Below are 12885 nucleotides of genomic sequence, written 5' to 3'. Positions count from 1 at the left end.
GCTTGACATCATTAAATGATGTCTTGTTTAAACCAGCCAAGGCCTACTGCTCCCTTTGAAGATAAGGGAAGAACCGGAATTTTCTCCAGGTGTCAGATAAGGCGAGCTGAAATCCAGCTTCAGATCAACTGCGTTCGTGACATTGACTGGAAATTCCTTTCAGGACCGATCTCCTCTAACATAATGAAGAGATGTGAGAGACCACCAAGTGATATTTTCTGGGGTCAAAGAAAAAGTAGGGTGCAAAGGGCTTGTGGGTGGTTTTTAGCCAGCCAAGACAATCCTCCAGGTAGAGTCTTAATACCACGGTGCATAATACCTGCCCTCCCACTGGCTTCCCAGAATAGCCAGCCGCTGGTAAGGGCGTCTGCAATTTACTCTGGAATTCTTGGGCAAAGGCAAGGTACTATAATGCAGCTGTTTGCTTCTGAAACTCATTTAAATTGCATTCCAGAGGCAGACAGCCATCTGAACAGACAGGAGGAGGGAAACTTAAGGAGTGGTCAACTGGGTCTCCAAGGGTAGCTTCCTCCAGCACTTCCAGCTTCCTTTAACCCCTCCAGATTCACAAAGCTTTGCTAATTGGAGTAATTAAAATGAGAAATGGGCTTCCATTTAGTGAAATTAGTGGCTTGTCTATTAGCATAATGAATGCTAGAAATAGGTGAAGTGGGTGGAAACTCTGTCTGTGGACTGGAGCCTCCATGTATGGACTGGAGCCTCCACCTGTGGACTGGAGCCTCCATGTATGGACTGGAGCCTCCACCTGTGGACTGGAGCCNTGTGGACTGGAGCCTCCATGTATGGACTGGAGCCTCCACCTGTGGACTGGAGCCTCCATGTATGGACTGGAGCCTCCACCTGTGGACTGGAGCCTACACCTGTAACCCTTGCATGGGGAGGGTGAACCCCAGCTTGATTCCAGTTTGCAGATTCTCAGGGTTGCTACTCTTTGAGGTCTGAGAACTGTAAGTTTGGTTTCCAACACTGGGTTCAGAGAACATGGACTGTTTAATGTGGTAACAAAATCCTTCCTATGCAAATGCTTAGAAAAGGGCATTTAAAATGCATCATGAAAATTGTAAAATGGTTAATGTATAAGTGTAAAATAAAGTTTATTTTTAAGCAAATTTGCACCAAAGTGCAAATAACCACTTTAACTCCTTTCTCGTGAGAGGCTTTCTTGAGAAGAGACTGGCACTGGATCGTTATTTTCAGAACAAAAGTGGTCAAAGCGACCAATCCCGAAATGTCACATCGAAAGTACTTCTATCCTCCCAACCCTTTCCCACCTCAGAGACTTTCATGTTTATTTTAGTACGAAGCTAAACGCAGTTGGGAATGTTATTTGTTGCTAAAGCCAGAAGAAGAATTTTATAAAATGCCCTTAAAAATCAAATTCTAGGTGCTGGGGAGATGGCTCAGCAGTTAGGGGCACTCACTGCACTTGAGGAGAACCCTAGTCCAGGCCTCAGCACCCAAGTGAGGTGGCTCACAATGCCCTGTGAGTCTATCTCTAGGGGACCTGATGCCCTCTTCTAGCTACCACTGGCACCTACACTCACATGCACATGTCCACACACTTAAGTATGCATAATTAATTAAAAACAAAATTAATACTCAGTATTTGTGAGCAGAGGCAGGTGGATCTTGGTGAGTTTGAGGCTAGCATGGTCTATGTAGTGAGTTCTAGGACACTCAGGACCACGTAGAGAGACCCTGTCTCAAAACAAAAATAACAAAATTATTACTATCATTATTATTTTAAGAAATGTCAAATCCTAAAGATGCACTAGATTTAGATTTGCTGGGGATGTAGCTCTGTGGCAGAATACAGCACACAGAAAGCTCCTGGTAGATGCCTGGTACACAGAAAAGCTGTACAAGGATCACTCGTATGAGATGGAGCCCATCCATCCTCAGTGCTTACATAGCTGTGGAAATGTCAGCACAAACCAGGCCGTACAGCTAGTCTGTCTGTGCTGTGGGCACACTCAGTGCCACATCCCACTGAATTCGCATCAGCCTTTGGCCCTGGCGAGCCTCAGTTATCCCCATGTGAGCTCTCGGCTGACACCCGGAAGACCAAGGCCTCTCTGTCAGAGGTTGGAAAGACAGATTTTACTATTTCATGACTTTGGGATTAGGAGGTTAGAGAAACAGAGGAGGATCACAACTAGCTAGTCACAAATGTCACCGTCCTTAATTTTATCGCAATGTGTCAGAAGGTCTTCTTCCAAAATATGACAGGAAGCTTCCAGAATAACATGGGAAAGGTCATGAAGAACGGACAGGCTGAGAGAGTAGTTTCCTTTGCCCTTGATCCTTGCTAGCTTGAACCTCCTTCGGTCAAATTTAGCCTTAAGTCAGTGTCTTCCTTCCTTATCCAGACTGGAGCGAAGGCAGACTCCCTGGAGATGTGACACTGCAGTCTGGGTGTTTGCACCTTGGGCTAGCTCTAAACTAGTGTCTCTGCCCCTGCTGACAGCTTCCTACAGATATGATAACCACAACTCCCACCCACACCACAGTCAATGGCACGCAAACACGACCTAGAAGCCTGCCTAGTTCCCATAAAAGATGGTGGCGGACCCTAGACCAGCTGGACCAGTGGATGGCAGCATGAGTGGATTCCTCATCAGGTCACACCAGAAAGACGTGCTTCACTACAAGGACAAGAAAAGTTGATGCTTCTGTTTAAATGATGAAAAGCCAGATGGGCATCCACAATCACCTTTCTCTGTGCTCTGCTTCTGAAGAGGAGGAGGAGAGGGAGAAAAAGGGGAGGAAGAAGAAGAGGAGGAGGAGGAAGATGTATTTATTTTATGTATATGAGTGTTTGCCTTCAGTATATATGTGCTCTATGTACACGAAGTGCTGGAAAAGCTTAAAAAAAAAAAGCCTCGGATGCCCTAGCAATGGACTCAGGGATGCTGTAAATAATAAAGTCGATCCTGCCATCAAGATCGACTAGATCCTTTCAAAACCTGAGTTGAAATAAATCTCTCCAGAAAAGGAGGAGGAGTTGGAAAAATGGCTCGTTGGTAAGAGTGTAGACTGCTCTTTCAGAGAACTTGAGTTGAGTTCCTTGCACCTATGCCAAGAGGCTCATAACTACTTGTAACTCCAGCTCCAGAGAAACCAACACCCTCTTCTAGGCTTCTGGGACATCTGTATTCCCATGCACAAGACCTTCTCCATATACACAAGAGTAAAAAAATTAAATACTAAAAAAAGAAGGGCTGGAAAGACAGCTTAGCACTTGAGAACATTGTTGTTCTTGCAGAGAGGACCCAGTTGGGTTTCCAGCTCACAGTCATCTAGAACTCCAGTTTCAGGGGATACAACACCCTCTTCTGGCTGCAAAGGGCTACTACACACACAAAAAACCATGCAATGCACTAATACACATAAAATGAAAAGAGTATGTCTTTTGTTTTTTTTTTGGTTTTTTTTTTTTTTCAAGGAGTATCTGTTTAAACTCCAACACTTCACATATCGGCTCTGTTCATGATGACACCATTTCCTTATTGCCCACAGGTATCTACGTCCCCTCATGATAAGAGTCTGGCCCACCATCACCTCCCATGCTCCTAGCCTCAATGCAGCATGACCCAAATTGATCAAGCGCCAGGTGTCCGCTGCATGGCCAGGTTTCTCAGTTCTGAATAACCCAGATTACTTCCTGCTGCAGCTACTATAGTTAAATTAGAAATGCTTTTCCCCAGGTAATAGGTGACCTGATCCTTTAATCCAGTTATTTTTAAGTTCCATCAAAAATATGCACTCATTGCTGGCCTAGGATCAGAGGCATGGTTAGAAAATAAAACTTCCTCATAGCTGGGAAATCAAAGGACATCGCTGTCCCCCTTCTTACCCTCCCTGGCTTGCATAAGTCACATGTTTAGTAAGCAGGGCACAGTTGCTACATAGCAAAGAAATGGCTCTTCAGGCCAAGCGTGGCTGCCCTCTAGGATGGTTCTTTCTGGACTCTTTTTAACTTTCTGAACTCAGGTGCCTCCATCACAAAATGTCGATTCTGGCTGATACAACCTGGCTACTGCTGTGGCCTAGGACCCCTTACCAGCTGAATCAACAGCCCTAGAGGAGGCAGACAGACCTTTGGGAGACTGCCTACACAGAGGAAAACAGTGGGATCTGATGGGGATACCAGCTGAAGAGGTTATTATCCAGTAAAACTGCTGTCATTCCAGAAGTCACGCCTGAGACTCTCCCAAGGTGACATATCTTTGCTTGAGGCTAAGGAGTTGTCCCCACAGCTCTGAAGGAGGATGGCCGACTCCCCCCAAAAAGGATCTGGTAGCTTCAGGGAGATGGAGTCCCCAATCACATAATAAGAACAAGAGGTCCAAGGCCATGGGAAAGAGACCCTTAGCAACCTCAGGAAGCTGTGCACATCCTTCTAAGTGCAATGATGCTGGCCTCAAAGAGTTCATAAAGAAAGCTGAGCCCCTGGAAAGTCCTGAGCGGGTGGCTTGCAACTCCTGTGCCCCAGTGTGTAGAATACAGTTTACGCTAGGACTGGGCAGCCCCGTCCACCCTCCCTCGAAGGCACACAACAGAAATACTGGCTTTCTTTGTTAATTCTACTTCAGGGAAGTACAGCAGAGGGGCCGCATTCCAGGCCTGAATGGCCTTTCCTCTTCCACCTCCCGGCAGAGAGGCTTCCGGCCCAGCCCGTGCAACGAGGGCCCAGTGTTGACTGTGGGAAACAGAGACAAACCACTCCTGACGGAGGTCAGCTCTTCTAGTTCCCAGCTGAGGGAAGGCAGGCAGCCAGACTACAGACCCCCAAACCTTTCTGAGGCAGCTGCAGGCTAAATATAGACCAGGAAATCTCAAGTCATGGCTATGACCCCTGAAAGGGGCTGATACTAACAATGCCAGAGCTTCTGTCCCTCCCTAAGACATCTTGCCAGGAAACCATCAATGCTTATGGTGACCTGGGGAGGGGTGGGGCCCGGTTCTTATCAAGAAACTCCAACCCTTGGGTGGCAAGGAGTTCCAGCCCCATTGAATAAACCCAAACTCCCCCCCCCCCCAGCTTTGATGGACTTGGCCTGAGCAGAGCGTAGCAGGTTTGGGTGCCACCCCTGGCAGGGCTCTAAGACTGGATAAAATCACTTCTAGAACCCTCGAACTGGGAACAAAGTCACCTGTGTCTTGGCTCGCATTCGCATGAAGAACTTTTAAGTTAAGGGAGTTTCTGGACCACAAGCTTTTCCAGTTAATAACGACCCTCCCACTTCTGGCCAGGCTGGAAGACCAGACTCACTTTGCCGTGCTGCATATCTGACATCTGGAAAATGTTAAGGTGATGTTTGATTAACACATTTACAGCTGGGGCTTCCTGTGAAAGAAACTGGAGACAGTGTGTGTGGTGGGGGGGGGAGGAGTGGGCAGGGCCGAAACGAAGGAAAGAAGTTGCGTTTGCTGAGTCCATTGCTTAAAAAGCTGTTATTTCTTTTTCTCTCCCTTCTTCTTTTGAGACAGGGTCTCACTTTGTAGCCCAGTCTAGCCTCCATCCTGCTATCTGGCCTCTGGCCTCAGCCTTTACATGTTAGGGTGACAGGCGTGCACCACCTTGCTGAGCTAAGGATCCCTTCTTCCTGAGAACCTTTGGAGGTTCCCTAGAGGAACAACCGAGACTGGTTGTTAGCTCCAGATTCCCATGAACGAGAGAATAAGGCTCTCTCAAGCCTTCTCACGAAGGCAACTTTGAAGGAAATCCCCACACCCTGGAGTAAAGCAAAAAGACCTTTCTAAGTCATAAATTCAGCAGGCGCAAACAAGCCTAGTTTAAGTTCTTTCCGACTTCGCTGCAGCTCTCTCTAGCTTTTAGGTAGTTCTGAACTCCGGGTTCCTGCCTAGCCTAGGGTCATGGTGACAGGAATAAAAGCTGAGACTACAGTGAAACTCACAGAAAAGAGAACTGTGCCCAGAGTAGGGAAGTCTAACTTTCTGTGCACAGAGATGAGCCTGAGGAGGGTATCCTGACATGCCACGGCACATCCAGGAACAAAGCCCCAAGTTGCCTATTGAATGCGGTGAGCCCCACACCATGGAAACCGTTAGCCCACTGTAGAATTCAGCGGGGAGCTCTTTGAACAGATACAAGACAACTAGAGAACTCGTTACCAGAGTCCCTGGGTCCCGCCTTGGCAGCTTTCTGGAGTGGAAAAGCGACATGCAAATTCTCACAGACTCAGACAGTGTCTTTAAAGAATTTTCTGTCACACACGCAGCTTCGGTCTGTGTATGCACTATTTCCTCTGCCTCTTAGCACCAAGGCTGGGAGCTTGACAAGATTCACAATAAGAAAAAAAGAGCCATTGTAAGTGTTGAGCTGCCTACCGCGCAACAGCAGAGGCCTCCATCACTCTGCAATAAATCCAGACCCTGACTCCCTCCTCAGAGGAGACTCTGGCCTTGAGAGAACTTTCTCCTTTCAGATCAGAAACAGAAAGCAAAGGACCATGAGACCGACCGGTCATCAGATGTGTCTTACCCTGCCCAGAGCAAAAGCGGAGTGCGCGCGCCTCCTCGGAGTCCTCAGTCAGAATCGCCTCTTTCTCCAGACAGATTCCAGCGCTCACACTGGCTCAGCCGGGACAAATTCCTTAGGAGTCTCGGGACTGGAGACTGTGATGTCACCGCGGGCCCTCCCTCTGTTCCCTAAAAGGCCATTCACACCAACAAGGACTTTAGTCCCCTTCAGAGGAGCCTGGCCCCTCCCTAGTCGGTCCAGGATGGGAGGGCAGTTGCGTTCCTGCCCGAGGCAATGCTAGAGGCCTTGGTCAGGCTCCAGGGCTAGGCAGGGAAAGAGCAAGAGCCTTGTAGGTGCCGACTGTGACCTGTTATTGGGGCTTCTTTGAAACTCAGATATGGGCTGGCGCGCTCGCTATTGAGTCTGAAATAACCTTAAGGATTCTAAACAAATGACTGCCTTTTTTATTCTTTTACACAAGATCTCACTGGGTAGTCCTGGCTGGTCTCCATGGAACTCACTACATAGACAAAAATGGCTTCTAATCAGTGAGATCCCCCTTCCTCTCCTCCCTCAGGTTGAAATTAAAGATATGCGCCACCTACCACACCAAACTAAACACGGGACCATCTATATAGCAACACTCAAAGTAAAAAGAGAAGTAACAGAAATGAATATTTAATGTAGCTGAGACCAGTCAGTGTATATATATGCAATGAATGTGTCCTGGTTAGGGTGTCTAGTGCTGCAATAAAACACCATGACCAAAAAACAACTTGGGCCGGGCGTGGTGGCACACGCCTTTAATCCCAGCACTCAGGAGGCAGAGGCAGGCAGATTTCTGAGTTCGAGGCCAGGCTGATCTACAGAGTGAGTTGGGTGACTAAGTGCTGTACAGAGATAAACCGTCTCAAAAAAACAAAAAAAAAAAAAAAAAAACTTGGGGAGGAAAGGGTTTATTACAATTCAAAACTCCATCTCTGGGCTGGAGAGGTGTCTCAGTGATTAAGAGCACCGACTGCTATTCCAGAGGTCTTGAGTTCAATTCCCAGCAACCACATGGTGGCTCACAATCTGTAATGGGACCCAACACCCTCTGATGTGTCTGAGGGGAGTGACAGTATACTCACATAAAATAAATAAATAAACCTTCAAAAACGAAAAACAAAAAAACAAACTCCATCTCTAAGAAAAGTCAGAGCAGGAACTCAAGACAGGAACCTAAGCTTGGTGACACATTAACAAAAAACAACCAGTATACAATGTGATTGTCAACTTCTAATGTTCCACACTATCTCACAAGCCCTTTCTATGTTATTTAAATGTTTCTATATAATTACTTACTGATTCATTGGGTTTTGTGGTGCTAAGAATAGGACCCAGGGCCTTGCACATGCTAGGCAAGTGTTCTACCCATGAGTTCCTACTTAGCCCTTCCATTATTGTGGCTGTTGTTTTAAAATTTGTTACAGGACCTCACTAAATTACTCAAGACTGACTCTGAGCTCACTCTGTAGCCTATGCTGGCCTTGAACTTGTGATCCTCCTGCTTCAGCCTCCCAAGTAGCTGGTATTAGTACAGTGCATTTTAAATGGGTATATGATAGTTCACAGAATCCTGGATGAGGTGGCCTCACCACTGAATAAAAATGACATAGACAGACAGACAGAAGACAAGACTGTCCTAAGTGGTTTAGGTTTTTTATTATAGATATACGAGATATAAGATATATAAGAGAGGTAGAGACATCTAGAAGAGTCCAGCTGGACCTTGCCAGCAGACTGGGCTGGGCCATGAGAGGAGAGGGCCTAGTGGGAGTGAAGAGTGGGAAAGCCAGAAAACCAAGAGAGAGAGCAGGAGGCCAAGAGAGTGGTGTAGCCCAAATGGCTGAGTTAAATAAGGGCCAGAAGAGCTGGGGCTGGAGAGTTCAGGGTAGGAGGTGGAGTCTACCAAACAGAAGGACCCTGTAACAGGTAGGGACTGAGGGATGCTGGGAGAACCTGGCAGCCAGAGTCAGCTTTGATACATTAATAGGCACACCCCAGTTAGCCATCTGTCCTGGGTTTGAGACCTAACAAACACTCCATAGCTGACCAAGAAAAAGAGCAATATTTGCTTTGTGTAGAGGTGCCTGACCCAAATGCAACTGGTTCTTGTCCTGTCAGCATCAGATTCTATAACTACATAAGAATCCTGGCGCAGTGCCCGCTCTCTGAGGACACCCACTGGCTCCAAACCCTGCTTCCAGGTGCTACGCATCTCACTCCCTGGAACTTCAGGATGACCTGGAGGAAAAAAAAAAAAAAAATTGGGGGCCTAGCTGAGGCTCTGGCTACCTGGAAAGTGAGTCAAGTCAACACCGTGATGAACTCATTTTCTTTAGTAAGAGAGACAAAAAACATCAGGTTTACAGTAAAGTGGGCGGGGGAAAAGGAGATCAGGGCTATTACAGGTCCCAAGAGGCCAGCTGATCTGGGGTCAGTCTGAGAGCAATTTGTTCTAGTGACAGAATAAACCACAAGCAGGGTTCCCCAGGGACCTTTCAGGACCCTCCTGGGCACAAAGGTGAAGAAGCCCATGTAGGGAGGCTTCCTTTGACAAATATTTATGACATCTAAATGACATTTCTACAATGTGCTATATTTGGACATACCAAGGAATTTCCTAAAGCCCGGCCTAGTGATACCAGAGCTCCTGGGGAACTCTTGGAGCCTTCGGAATAACTGGAATGTTCTGCTGTGTAGCCGAAAGGCACTTCAAGACGCCACTCAGCAGTCTTATGTAAGATGAGATAGGAGCCTCACACTGAGTAATGCCACTGGTCTGCTTAAGCATGAGGGACCAGCACTGGCCATGGGGTTCCAGTCACTTGGGGGGCTGAAGCAGGAGGATTCCCTGAGCCCAGGAGCCTGGAGGCAGCCTGGACAAGAGGAAAGAAAACAAAGAATGAGGGACCAGGAGGACTTCCAGACCACTGTGAGGCAAGGATGCTCTCTGGGACCCACTAGATCACCACATCTGCCCTGTTGTATCTGTGGGAGACTATTTTCCATGTAATGGGCGTGCTTATGACATGGAGTCCATTGGATGCAGTGGTTCGCTAAATGCGCATTTGTTCATCTAGGAGCATGCAAGCAAGCACTCGCACAGGCTTGAGTTCTGTCCTCCCCACAGGTTCATAGTCACCTAATACCCAGAAGCCTGGCTGAGGACTTGAGCCATTACAAATAACATTAGCAATAATAGCAATAACAATAGGAGTCTTCCACAGAGTTTAAGTGAGGTCATAAGGGTGGGTCCCAACCGAGGGAGAATAGAGGAAATTCAGATAAAGAGGTGTGCTGTGTCACAGAGGAACAATAACCCCTCATCAGCCAGGAAGATGGGCCTGAAAAAGAGGCTTCCCTGAACCCTTGGAAAGAACCCACCAGAAGGGCACCCTGCCTGAACTCTGACCTCTACAGCTATTTAGTATACACTGTGTTGCTTAAGCTTGCCGGTGTAGCTACATCAAAGCAATGCACATGCATGCATGCTCATGAACTCACACACACACACACACACACACACACACACACACACACACACACACACGGCTATGCATACACACTGCCCAGCTGCAAAAAGAAGGCAGAGCTTAGAAAAAAACAACCCAGTGGCAGCCCCACTGTTATGAAATGGTTCTATCCTCAGAGGTGAAGTGGGAACTGAAATGGGCTAGCTGGGTTTAGGTTTTAGAAATATAGCCTGAGATGACCCCATTGGTGACAGTTGAGTCTCCACACAGAAATGGTCAGAAGTCTAGCAGATACCCACTCACAACTGCTCATCCTCCAGTCAGCTCCAGCACAGGCTCTGAGCCTGGATGTGGGGTCATCTTCTGAGTTTAAAAAACTTTCATGCTGCCACTTTAATTCTTCATGTAACCTTACACAGGGAAAAGGGAAGCCATTCTAAAGCTTGGTCCTGTTTGACGGGTGCATTCATTACTTTCTTTGAAAAGAAGCTGAAGGAATGGGGTGTGTGTGTGGAGGATCCTGCCTTGGGGTTCTAGAGTACCACCCGTCATGGTGGAAAAGTCAGGGTGGCAGGAACAGAAACACCCTGCTCATGCTGGGTCCACGGTCAGAGAGCCGAGAGCTGGTTCTCAGTGTGCTTTCTCTTTTTCCGGCTGGGACCTCAGCCCATGGGTTTGTGCCACCCACATTGAGGCTAAGTTGTTTTGTACCTCAAACGAAATCTATAAACCCCCACAGATGTCCCTAGAGGTTTGTCTCCTGGGTGATTCTAGATGCATCAAGTTGTCAACCATTACAATTGAGAAGCAAAGTGAAAACTTTGAAGACCCAGCAGTTAAGTTTGAAAACAGCAAATAAGGTCACCACCCAGCAAGCATCTATTAGCATAAGCACATATGCCAGGTGGGTGCTATATTCCCTTAGACACCTGCTATCTAATCTTTCATTAGATAGAGATTCTTATCCTCTATAAGAGGAAAATCTAGCTCATCGTGGCCAACACGCCACAGAGACGGACAATAATGGAGCTTTGGTTAGAGTTTACAGTCCAACCCATTCAAAGGAGATCTGCCTCTGCAGGCAACAGTACGGGAGAGAGGTAGACACAGGAAGTACTCAGAGCTGCCAAAAAGAGGCCAGAGGAACATCTTCAAAGCTTCAGTAATCCAAGCAACAAGCTATCCTGGAACCCTACCTAGGCCTGTTGCTATGCTCCTCTCTGAGAGTCCATGTGGTCTGCAAAATGAGGGAAACAGGTAAAAGCTCCCTGCACAGCTGAGTGTCAGCATGGAGAGGGGCAAAGGTGAGGTCGCTTGTTATGGGGAGGGAGAGAGAGAGAGCACGCACAAAGCTGGTGACTGAAGCCTCTAAAACCGGTTGGGGACACTTTTATCAAGAAACAAGTTGAGTCCCTAGAAGAAAGCTGAGCTCCATCTTAGTCACACCCCTTGGCAGAACTTTATCACTCTGGTGGGAGGACCTTATTCCACTCCTCCTATCTATAACGGGTGTAAGGCACCAGGGCCTTACCGTATAAAATCTTATTGTACACACACACACAAGCAAGCCTCTGTGCTCCACACTTCACAACGCCTTCTGATGTTCCATGTGTGTGTATGTATTACCTTCTGAAAGAAGGATCAAGTACATTAAAATATAGACAGAGTCAGATCCTGTGGCACACGTCTGTAACTCGGACACTTGGGAGGTGGAGAGGAGATGATCAGATGGTGTCTGCAGTGAGTTTGAACTCATAATTTTCCTACACCTACAAGTGCTGGCAATATAGTCACGGGCTACACACCTGACCTCGTTTACCATTTGTGTGTGCTATGTGTGGTGTGCGTAAGCTTCTGTTGAGAGTATCTGATGCGTGCGTGTGTGTGTGTGTGTGTGTGTGTGTGTGTGTGTGTGTGTGTGTGTGAAGGTGGGGGGAAATGCAAAAGCATGCACAGAGTCAGGGGCGCCTTGGGTGTCCTGCCCTATCGCATTCCACCATATTCTCATATTCCTCTAACCAAATGGCCAGGAAGTCTGAAGATTTTCTAATCTCTGACCCCCGACTGCCTACCCACACCCCACCATACACACACACACACACAGCACTGGGGATACAAGTCTGAGTAACTACACTAGCTGCTTCATGGGTGATATGACTTAGAACTCAGGCCCTCATGCTTGCATAACAGCCTTCTTATTCAGTGAGCCATTTCCCTATCCCCTTGATCTCTTGTCATGATTCACTTATCCCACAGGGAAGCCATGACTCAGGATGAACCAATGCTATCCCAGCATGGCCTTCTGTCCAGTAAACCCCTGAGTCTGTCTGTCCCCTCTCCACAGCTGCCCGACAGCACAATCTCTCTTCTTCATGGAAGATAAGCAACTGGGGCTGTCCGTAGACATTTCCCTTTCAGGAGCTGCTCTTTCCCAGAAAAAGTTGTGCAATGCTCTGTGAGTAACTGAATTCTTCCCCGGGAGGGGGGGAGTCAAAAGTCACAGAACTTAATTTTATGAACTATGTCACAGACAATGTCTTAGGAAACCCCCATTGACGAGTTTCCCAAGGTCTGGACAGCCAAATAAAGATCTGGAGAATATATTATTCTAAATAAGAGCCTTTAGCTGCCACGGTGATCCTGGCACTCGGGAGGTTGAGGCAGGAGGATGGGAGACTCTGTCTCAAAACAAAAATGGCTCCCCACTCCCTCCACTGGTATATCAATCTAGTAACTTACACACACACACACACACTCACTCACTCACACACTCACTCACTCACACACACTCACTCACACTCACACACACACTCACACACACACACTCACACACACACTCACACACACTCACACACACAC

At 47.4% G+C, this 12885-nt stretch overlaps 1 protein-coding gene across 4 annotated transcripts in view; it reads right to left on the bottom strand.

Annotated features, from left to right (window-relative positions):
• The window catches only part of LOC110322764 (A-kinase anchor protein 2), a 110168-nt gene that overhangs the window by 38607 nt on the left and 58676 nt on the right, over positions 1-12885 (bottom strand). For 2 of the 4 annotated variants that reach the window (XM_029539776.1, XM_029539777.1), the window contains exon 1: positions 6530-6634. The exons of 1 other annotated variant lie outside the window; for it this stretch is intronic. The gene's annotated coding sequence lies outside the window, so the exon portion shown is untranslated. Of the gene's footprint in view, positions 1-6529; positions 6636-12885 lie in introns of those variants that run through there. One more of the 4 variants, XM_029539775.1, reaches the window with a different exon arrangement.

Source organism: Mus pahari, chromosome 6 (genome assembly GCF_900095145.1).
Source record: "Mus pahari chromosome 6, PAHARI_EIJ_v1.1, whole genome shotgun sequence".
Classification (NCBI taxonomy): Eukaryota; Metazoa; Chordata; class Mammalia; order Rodentia; family Muridae; genus Mus; species Mus pahari.
Note: the sequence above shows the minus strand (reverse complement) of the source record. Positions and strands in the feature narration are given on the sequence as shown.